At 43.2% G+C, this 11,389-nt stretch overlaps 1 long non-coding RNA gene across 1 annotated transcript; it reads left to right on the top strand.

Moving 5' to 3' along the window:
* Positions 1-495: 495 nt before the first annotated feature.
* LOC129380377 (uncharacterized) lies at positions 496-1,918 on the top strand. Its single transcript, XR_008608382.1, has 2 exons — positions 496-1,117; positions 1,803-1,918. It is a non-coding gene; the product is annotated as an uncharacterized lncRNA (long non-coding RNA).
* The last annotated feature ends 9,471 nt before the right edge of the window (positions 1,919-11,389 follow it).

Raw genomic sequence — 11,389 nt, 5'->3', positions numbered from 1 at the left:
GAACGCAGGCGTTAGGTTCACCCAAACGTCACGTCCGGGACGTCGCATTCATTCTTTGTTTTTCGCGTCCATGATGTCACATCCGCCTTTGGTTTTGGCGGCAGAATGGCAAGCTCAAAGGTGAGCTACGCTCAAACAACTGGACAAAGATGTGAATCGTTTATTTTTTGGGGCTTGTGCTAGCGTAAGCTATCGTAAGTACTTCACTTTTCCATTCGATGTGCCTCTACTATGCAAACCTACGCTTTCGGCTGCCTGATACTTCATTTCCAGGTTCCTTACCAGCTTATTTTCCTTGTGACGCATCCCGCGGACCGCCGCACCGATCAGCCAGTGCTACAGTGTACTAGCGCCGAGAACGCATATTAGACGACACTGTTTATCTTAGGTTCCTTCAAACTTGTAAGAGCCTTTTTCACAATCACTTAAACGTAACATTACCTGGTTACGGTGCTGCTACACGGCAGAATGTGTAAATGGCAGATGACCCGAATGCGTTCTTCGTGGTTAGGAAAAGAATTGCCAGTGGCATCCAGTTGTGTGAGGCGCTGACGACAAGAGATAGAAGCAGACGCCAAAGAAGTCCCACCCCAAGATGAGTTCATGGGTCACTCACGAAATACCGCAAAAACAATGTGGTGAAGAATTTAGTCTATGGACACACGAACAGTACACGGTGCGATTGGACGAATAATAACGTTGGCTGCTGCACAAAGAGAAAGGCCGGAGTAAGGCAATTCTTGTGTTTTATAGAGTCCCGAACAGTCACATGGCAATAATCGCCAAGCGTCTTGTAACATGGAGCCACCTCAGAATTGCACCAAACAAAGATGATGGATGCAGCCAGTCTTGCCAGATAACTACATTTTGACTATTCTGTATTGTTTGCATTTATTGTGCAAAAGGAATTCTCGCAGAGAGTTTTATCTTCAGTGGCCTTCAGTTGACGTCATCTGCTACAACTAGCACATAAGTTAACTCCATAGCACCACTAGGATGGAGACATTGTGTCGTGGGATGCTTCCTTAAAAGTGGACAAGAAGATTCTAAAGGAAAAGTGTGAGATGGTCACAGTAATAACCAAGGCATTTGGCATGGGAATGACCCAGCTATGAAGGTATTATCAGATGTGGACAAGCATACAATACTAAATGGCGCCTTGCACGAGTCCCAAGTGTCAAATGTAATGAGTATTGTGCATTGAAAGGGCCAAAAATGTTTTGTACATGCAAGGGAACACTATGGGCATTTGATAGCAGTTGCTTAGATGTACTACATTAAAGGGAACCAAACGAATTCCCTTAGACATAAGCATGCAGCAAATTCAAGGACTAGATGAAGCTTCAAAGAAACTGCATTTCATGTAGGATAGGTGTGAATGACCTTTGTGCATGAGATCAGTGACAAAAACACTAAATGAATGCAGTACAGTGTCTGTATCATATCTTGTGCAGACCAAACTAGCCTGGAGTTTCAGCATTCCTTGTCAGTACATTTAAATAGGCACTACATTGTTCAAAGTGCTATATTGTTCTACAAAACATAATATGCAAGATGTAGCATGCTAACCCTCGTGGCTCAACAACTACTGAACCGAAACCTCAATGAGCAGTGAAGCGTCCTTGTAATTTTCATCGTAACCATACTTTTGCTCTTGAAAGTGAACCTCTTTAGTGAATTTGCTTGTGTATTAATTTTTCTTTTGGCAAGTATTTTTTATACATGTTAATGTCTCAATCCTGCTTTCTCTTTCCGGAGCTAAAACAAAATGCCTCTTATTTCAATTTGATCTTTTGACCTAGGAAGCCATCATCTGGTGCTGTGTACAGCAAGCACATGCTTCGGGCAAGGAGGGAGCCAGCACCACATCTACATCAGCAAGAACCTCGGTGCTCAAAATAAACATTTTCTGTGCAAATACCTGTCTTTTTATACTTCCAGCATGAATTAATAAGTTTTTTTTGCCTTCACATGCAGGAAGGTTTATAGGAATAAATAGTGACTGTTGAATGCCCAGGAAAAGCCTTGAAGCCATTCTACTTGTACAGTGATAAAGTACATGTGTACTTGAACTTGATAGTACAGAAACGAAAGGCAAAGTAACAGGCAAAATGCTCGGGGCAGCAGTCGTATAAATGGTAGATGAACACAGCTAATTGTGCTGTCCAGTTTCATTCAGTTTGACCAAGTGTTGCAAGAATTGCCTTCAATATGAATCATTCAGTTTAGCCAGCTAAAGTCGAACTCGTACAAACTTTGGAATGTCTGCTGAGAATTTTAGCATACATGGTATGTGTGCATCCTTCAGCAGCATTATAAGCCCAATAAGGTTTTTGCGTTACTGTCCCCCCTCCTTTGGGGTTATTGTAGTGTCTACTTCAAGTGCTTGAGGGTATAATGGAGAATGACTCCAATTTGCTATAAATATGTGCAGTGTTGATGCAGAAATGAGAAGGCTATATAAATATGCAGGACAAGAGCTGGTAGGCCTGGTTATAAGCATGAATTAGAAATTTATAGATCAAAGGCAATATGAATACAATATGTTAAATGACATCCATATGTGGGAACTGCCCACATGAAAGGAAAGAAAGTGCAATGCTTGCAACCTACCAACACAAACATCAGTCGGGAAGGATTCTGTGAGGATCCACTAAGTGGACTATTTCAGCACACACTGATTAGGTAGAGCTCTAAGCTGGTAGAGCAAGCGGCAATCGTCGCCATGGGCTCTCGTGCTCTATTCATTCAGCGTGTACTGGAATGGACAGTCCACTTAGTCAACACTTACAGACTAGCCCCCTAGGGCTGTGGAAGCACGCAGTATATTAAGCTTAAGTCTGTGTGGAGTGCTACCTCCTGCTTATGTGGCAAGTCCTCCTGTTTACCTGTTCCTTTCAACTGAGAGCTGAGCACCGCCTAGGTTAACTCAGAAAAAGCAACCAGCGTCCATAGAATTCAAACTATTACTATTTGCCCTATAAAAGGGGACAGTGAAGCCTAAAATGACACTTGATTTGGGCCATATTTTTCGCAATATGCCGGAGAATATTGGGATTTCCCATCAATTTTACCCTTCCTACATCACATAGTGAACAACCTGAAAACTTAACACTGTTGCGCAGAGCGATGAAGGGTCAGGATTTGATCGAGAAAACAACACGACACCTGAGCGCAAACTACGAACTGGTTTATTTTTCTGCAAGTGAAGCGTACATAAAGCCTACACGCATGCACAGGAGTCCTCTTCCCGGTCTACCTACACCCTCTATGGTCAGCGATTATGCTAATCTCTTTATTGCTGAGTGAAATAGACGGCGGGCTGATGCATGAGCCCTGTGGGTCCACCTTGAGGTTGTATGCTTCCACGACTTCTCTTTTCCTTTGGTTCCTACTTTTCAGCAGAATCATTGTCTTGTGATAATCACCAGTTGATAGTTTGTGCTCAGCTGTCGTGTGTTGTTTCCTCACTCAAGTCCTGTCCCTTCGTCACTCCGCACAACAGTGTTAAGTATGTCGAACCAACTAGCCCACTGCACAATTTTCCTGAACTTGAAAACAATTGTAAACTAAAGTCCGTGAGAAACGAAGTGTTCTGTCATGACATACAGATTTATGCATGATCACTTTGCTATGTAAAGATACAATTTTAGCCAATGTTAACGAAGAGCTTCACTTTTGGAGTTCACTTATATAATGTCTGTGATGCATTGTGACAGTACGAGGTCCTGGAGATGCTACTGTGGAGATATGTCAACATTGAGCCTATTCCTGTTTAATCTATGGATAGATGCCTTCACGAAGAGTTGGAGAAACTGCACAATACAATGTTTTATATCACATGTAATAATTATGCTGTGATAAAGTGTACACGCTGAGCTTAATGTTTTAGAAAAGCTCAAGAAAAGGCTCCAGAATAGGTATGATGGATAGGCAACCTTTTATTTGGCTCTCTTCATAGTGAAGTCTAGACGCATCACCTCAGCCACACTTAAAAAATCTGTGGGCTCGTACTGCCCATGCCTTTACTGCACAAGTTGCCTTGGTGCTCCCAGTCTTGACAGGTAACACTTAAGCACCCTCTCATGCACATGTTTGTTCCAAAGCTACAGTTGCTAACTAAAGTAACTCCCACATGCGATTCTGTAACTCTAGACCTAATTGCAAAAACGCATGCAGTACTACGAGTTTGGCATAGAGTCCACATGAAATGTGCACAACTTCAAATTTCGTATAGGCAACAGATAACTGGTAACCTGTTAGAGTAACAAAATGGATGCCAAGGAAAATTCACCCAAAGCCTTAGGCAGAAAAATGAGGTGTTGTGATGAGATAAATAGCAATCACATTTGATCGACTGACTAAAAGCTGGCAGGGGTATTGCATTTGACATGATTGAAATGAGCTGCAGCATGGCATGGTAACTGTGGCAGCCTTTACAATGCCATGCTTTCTGAATTACACTTATGTGCATCCATATGCTGCAGCGACCAACTGTTTTTATTCAAGAAAGCCAGGTTTGTGGTTCAGCACACATCATACGCTGGCAAACTCACTGATGAGTCAACTCCCTCAGATCATCCCATGAGTCTGAGTGAGCCCAGCTGAGCAGTATTTCGGCGAGTTTGAGCCCGAGTGAGCTCGGCTGAGTAGTATATTCTTATGAGTTCAAATGAGCAGCTAAGTATAATTTTGGCGAGTCTAAATAGTGAGTTCCGATTATTTTGCCAACATATATATGGTCCGTGTACTTTCGAAATTCAGGTACAACACTTGCGCATAGGTTGGAAATTAAGCTTCTCGCCAAGTGACTACTGCAGAAATGATCATAGAGCTAGAGAAGAACGATACGCCTTAATGATGCAGCGTGCCGCGTGGGATCCGTGGTGTGCAGCGTGCCAGTGGATGGGTGCGTGTTTGGGTAATTAGGGGGTTTCGACCCATGCACAGATAATTTCCATAATACCTTTCTCCATAGTGTATTATTGCGGTAGCAATTTTTGGACACCCTAAGCGAATTTTCGCCATCGCCCTGATGCATGGTTTAATGTCCAAGTGTGACAAAAATTATAGTGCCCCGTTGCATCCCACGTGCTGGGGTTAATTGCGAATGAAAGGGTGCGAGGGTGAGCCGAGAAGGATGGCAGCTTTATGCGCGCTGTCCACGTCCCGTGATCAAGCGCGCGCTAGGGTAGGAGAGCGCACGACGTCTCTTGCCCGGCCGTGCCCGTGCATACGGCTGTCCGCGCGCAGCAGAGTGCATATACACGGCCCGCGCGTGCCACATTTTTTAAAAGTAATTTGCGGCTGGTGTAAAGGCGGCAAGCCGACGTGGCTGCTGGTTTCACGAGTGTTGGAAGTAGCGTTATTCAAGTTTCGGACGAAACTTAGAGAACAGTGACTTAAAACAGTGACTTCCTTAGAGGGGCCAAAATTTTGGGGCGCATGAGCGGCACGTATAGTAGAATGCAGTGTTCCATTGTAAAAAAATTTTTGATGTAACAAAGTAGAGTGCTGAGTGTTACGTCTTTGTTACATCAAGGTTCAACAAAAATTAAGCGCTGGAAATCAGCGCTGGGCGCATATGCAACTGGATCCACACTGAAAACATTTGAGAAAAGATTTTTTTAAAGATACTCAGTACATTTGTATATATCCCTACCTGCAAATATTCCTCTGGTTTAGCGTAATTATGTGCTGCCTACTTAACTTACTGACGCAGCACACGTATCATTGCGAAATTTGCTTTTAGAAAAAGCACTGAGTTATTGAATTTTGCGAACAGAAAAAAAATTGCAACTTCCAATATAGCGCGCTTCCTAGGCTATTAAATAGCTACAATGTTCAAGGAACGTACTGTTTCCGTGAGTGGTTTAATCATGCAGTAATTAAGATGGACTGCTCCTAGACCTTGTAATAAAAAGCATATACATCGACACATAGCAGCTGATATTCTTGCTTATTTTCTCATCACAGAGGTAGATGGGGCACATGAACCTATATGCTCACACAAATCAACGTGACCAACTACTGTGGAGACATGGCAACGAATTCTTTGTTTACCTTGTACACCACAAGTGCGAGGTTTGCGCATTCATTTGACTTCATGAAACCCTATTTATACTACAGGCTTTACGGCAATGCTTGCGTGCAGTGCGGTGAAGCGCTCGACAAAACTGCACATATATTATATGGTTTGTTTGATATTAACTCGAGATGCAAACGTTTGTGCAGGCAGGCAAGCAATGTTTCCATTCACGCAGCGCACCAAAAGAGCGTGGTATATGCATTGATCTGGTTTCATGACATCGTACTTTTGCCACTAGCTTTACGGCAGTGCTTGTGTATAGTGCTGCGAAGCACGACGGAACTGTACATTATTATACGGTGTGCTCGAAATCCACTCGAGATGCAGACGTTTGTGCAGGCAGGAAACGAATGATTTAATTCACGTAGCACAACACGAGAGCGCGCTCTATGCAGTCCTTTGATTTAATAAAACCCTATTTCTGCCACAGGCTTCACAGCAATGCTTGTGTAGGGGGCTGTGAAGCTCGACGCAGCTGTAACATCCCACGGTACACCCGATTTTTACCGCGTTTGTTTTAAAGGGCCCCTCACAGGCTACATAACAAATTTTGGTTATACGCTGAAAGTTGTTACGTGCTCTCTAAGAAGTGTACGTTCTACCGCAAGCATTTTTCAAATTGGTTCATTAACAGCAGAGAGAGAATGATTGAAGTGCCGCGAACACATGATTTCAGGAGGCAAGCGTCGCCGCCTATATAAACACTCTCTCGACTTTCCCCGTTTCGCCTGTGTAAGCGAATTTCCTTCACTGCGTTCTCCCATACCGGAGCCGAGGGGTCGCGCGGCGGGTATACCCTGCTGTCTTCTTTTTTTCACCGTCACCGGCACACTTCCGGTGACGGTGTCGTGCGAGCTGTTGCGCTTGTCTCGTTTCCTGTAGCGGACGATAATGCGCGCTCTACACGAGAACACGTGATTAGCGGTATAAGTAGGGTCCCTAGAAATACTTTTCTAGGGACCCTAGTATAAGTCAGTGCCCCAGCACTGAGGCAAACGCGAGGGGATGAAGGAGTATGATCGCAATGCTGGAACACAGTAGACAATGACGTATAGTTTCGTTCTCTGCGCGCGTGCAAACGTCGGAAAAAGGAGACGAAACGGAAATTCATATTGCTACAGTGCGAAGTAAAACAAAAGCACCCAGACATTCGGGTTGTATTTTTCATTATTTCTCTAAACTTTAATTAGTCCACTGAAGCAACAGATTCAACAAATAACTGATGCTGCCTTGAATCTAAGTCACGTGTCACTCTGAATGACATCACAGCACAGCCTGTGCTCCTACGCAGCAGCAAAGTTATGGGCATTCATCTGCTTGCTGCTGCGATAACATTATGACACTTGAACTCAGAGGTACGATTTTTGTTGTGTGAGGTTATAGATAGCCAGTAGACTACTCGTCTGATGTTAAATGCTATGACCCACTGGCAATCCACGATGCACTCAATGAAAACGTTTTTATGCTGTGTGCGGCGTGACTCTCCAGTGACCCACACGCAAGAATTCTCGCTCTTGTGTTGCCATCTGAGGTTTGAAATTGCAACTAACATATGTTTTTATTGCATTGGACACGGGGTGGCATGTTTGTTTCGGAGAGTCGAGTGGCGGCGCATTTCTCAGTTGGGTTTCTTGCAAACTTTCGCCGCAGTTTTTGAAATACGTGCCGTTGGAATAAGTACCTGCATTTTTCTTGCTACTCCCAAACTTTTCAGCGTGTCTAATAGATAGATCCTCATGCCCCTTACGGATGCAAAAAAAAAAAGCACAATGCAGAGGAAACAAATAAACTTGGTTTTGGGCCAGAAGAATGCACCAGCAACTTCGCGATCACCAGCGGATGAGTCAAGTGCTTCAGTTTCAGATGTTCAGCAGTGGACAGACAGTGAAATCAGTGACAAAGATAGTGTTTACGAACCATCACAGACCTTAGCCAGCATGTCGAATGGAGAGTCAGACCTGACTGATGATTCTGAGGTGAATGATTCAGGATACGATGCTCTCATTTCCCTCAGCCCATCTCTAGAGAAATGGACACCGGCAACAACCGCTTCGCCTAGTGTGACAACGCACTCTAGGCCGCCCACTATCGTTCAGTTGACATCTAGCCGTTATGCCCCATCTTTATGTTCACTGTTTATTACGGATGACATTTGGCAAATGATGGTCAATGAAACAAACAGGTTCACACAACAAGTGTTGAAGTCAACTACTCCTAAATCTAAATCACGGTTGAAAAATTGGACGGAAACCAATGCCCAAGAAATTAAAGCATTTATTCGAATACTGATTTGTATTGGTCTCCTCTGTCTTCCTACTCCCACATCTAAATCAAAGTTGAAAAGTTGGATGGAAACCAATCTCCAACAAACGAAAGCATTTGTTGGAATACCAATTTGTATTAATCTCGTCCATATTCCTATCTGAGTCACTACTGGGCAAAAAGTAACCTGTATGGTGTTGAACTCATTAGTCAAAATATGAGCCGTGGCCGCCTTTTCCCTACTTTTGAGGTTCCGGCATTTTGCGGACAATTAACTGGTTGCAGAGTTGCAGGATCATGTCTTTAAGATCCATCCTCTGGTAAAGAAATTGAACCAAAATTTTTGCCACTGTGCTTGAGCCGGGAAAGGAGGTTGTGATAGATGAAACAATAGTGCCATGGCGTGGCAGACTTTCGTTCTTACAGAGTCAGGCTGTTCAAGGCATGTACCAAAGACGGTTACAGGCTAAAGGTTGATGTATATGCCGGAAAGTGTGACTGAACAGTTGGCATCGGACATGCCGAAGATGTATGCTTGAAACTCCTGCAAAATTACAAGGAAGTTGTGTGCCCGCTGTACGTAGACAACTTCTACATGAGCTTGCCGCTCACTCTTCGCCTTCTAAAGGAAGACACTTTCATTCGTGGCACAGTTCGCTCAGTGAGGAAAGGGCTGCCAAAAGATCTCACTGAAGTAAAGGTTGCAAATGGCAGTGTTACCGGACTTCAGTCCAAAAATGGACTGAAGGCACTGAAGTGGATGGACAAGAGGCCTGTTCTGATACTCACATCTGTCGCCAAATATGAAGCAACTTTGGTGGACAGTGGGAAGAAAACAAGGGACGGCGCACCAATCATGAAACATCAGGCCGGTCTCGATTGCAATGCAGCAAAAAAGGGCGTCGACTATAGTGAACAAATGACGTTATACCACAACTGCCTTAGAAAAGGACTCAAGTGGTACAGAAAGGTAGCTGTTGAGTTGCTTGTTGGAAGTGCCATCATAAATGCGTGGAACATCCATGGCATGCTTGAAGGAAACTCTACGCCAATTATAAAATTTCAAGATGAACTGGCTCATTCACTGTTCGGCCCTCGTCAAGACAACATCGAAGAAAGTCGTGGGAGAAGTGTCCACATGCTAAGAAAAACTGGCACATGCTAAGAAAAACTCGCACATCGGCACACGACACTCAGTGGCACTGCACTGGCTGCTATGCGGCAAACAGTACCAGCTGTAGCCCAAACACTACGGTGAGAGTGAGAAAAGTGACCACTTTCTGTGGATAACACCACGGCAAGCCATTCATCTGCTTTAATTCTAAGCACAAGTAACCTGAGAAGCAAGCTAGCTTCAACTGTAAAATGAGTAGGATGAAAACTTCAAAACATGGCTAATGTTCATACTAAATTTTAGCCTTTCTCTAACTAATACATATTTCTAACACAGGAACTGACTTCTTGTCTTTTCTAATGGCAAGCACTTTGTGGTTCAACATAAATTTCTAGCATCTTGAATCCATTGAGGGGCTACAGAATGTATTAAAGAAAGATAAAAATGCATAATGTTGTGCTGAATGTGATCAAGACACATGTACAAGAAACTACAGTTATTAGTTCGATGAGGACAGTAATGTGCTTTAGCAAGTTAGAAATTTGTTACCAACTTGCCCACATTCACATCTTAACAGATTTAACAATGTTTCCACTACGTGGAGAACCTTGATCTACAGTGCTTTTATCATCCTGAAGAAGGTTGGTGTTCCTATTATAACACGTGTACTTAAGAAGCTCAATCTCTCAGGATTTCATGTTGTTTTACTTGACATAAGCTTACAAGGCTTACAGATTACGTGCTCATATCTCAACGTGAACACTTACTTCCTTTTCAATGATTTTCATTTCTGTAAAAGCACAGTAAATTTCGTCAGACGATAAATGCAAATGTGTTTTTTATTCTTTCATACTTTGTGCTTGCTATTATACAACTTACTTATATTACAACTTGCTTGTTTAGAAAACTCATAAAAAACACTCCCCCCCCTTTTTTTTCTTCTTTTACTTTCCATTGACTCTGACTTTCAGTATGTTAATTAACTTCAGAAGAGCTTGCTCTCAGGCTAGTTTGTACACACTGCTAAGAATGAAAAAATGGAGAGAAAACAGGACAAGAAAGAAAGGCCTACAGAATGTTGATTTGCGCGCGGCAATTTATATCAAGGATGGGGTGCTGGACCAGGGAAGCTAAGAAGCCGCCACAACAAACTAGGGGAGCTAGGTGAATGGCTTCGATGTCCACACAGAAACATAAATATAGGAATGTTAGAGAATGCTGTGCTGAGTTTCAGAGAGCTCCAGGGAGTGGGAGGTGGATAAAGTAAGGGGGCTAGGGTGGTGATGCGCATTAAGGGAGTCAAGAATGAAGTTAAGTGAAAAATTATGGAACATAGGGGGATTGTCTCATCACTGCTCGATCGCTCAACACCAGATGGCCGTGGCCAGTTGCCTTAGCCGAGATTTGCCTACCCTGTCATAGCATGTGCTGTGCTTGCTGCTCTGCAGTCTTTAGAATAGCCAGGTGTCAGGGCAGCATGCCCCTAATGCCTGCAATTAAGTAATAGGCGACTTGCAAAATAGTGCCCGCTCTCTTCCATACACAGCCATGGCTGAACCACTCACTAGCAAACCTGGTAAGAAAATAACGCTGACCTCCACTGTTACTTGGGCTGCAACAAGTCTGGGCTGCAAACAAGAAGACACAAGACAGAGCGCTGTCATGTTTTTAGCACAGTTTGCTTTCCTAAGTAATGTATCAACTAGGTCATAATATACATTATATAAGTACATCAATTTGTAAACAAAATGTTATTTTTAATATAATCATTTTTAAAAACAGCACAAGGATGATAGCATAATTTTAAGCATAGTGGCTGCATGCCTTAGCAATGAAAAACTTTTGTCAGAAGTTAAGCAAAGTTGTTTTGACAACGTAAAAATGTGCATCCTCATTGCTAAAGCATTCCTGTCCGGGGAGTGCTA

Source organism: Dermacentor andersoni, chromosome 1, assembly GCF_023375885.2.
Source record: "Dermacentor andersoni chromosome 1, qqDerAnde1_hic_scaffold, whole genome shotgun sequence".
In the NCBI taxonomy this organism is placed as follows: Eukaryota; Metazoa; Arthropoda; class Arachnida; order Ixodida; family Ixodidae; genus Dermacentor; species Dermacentor andersoni.
The sequence above is the reverse complement of the archived record's forward strand: the minus strand, read 5'-3'. Positions and strand labels throughout refer to the sequence as shown.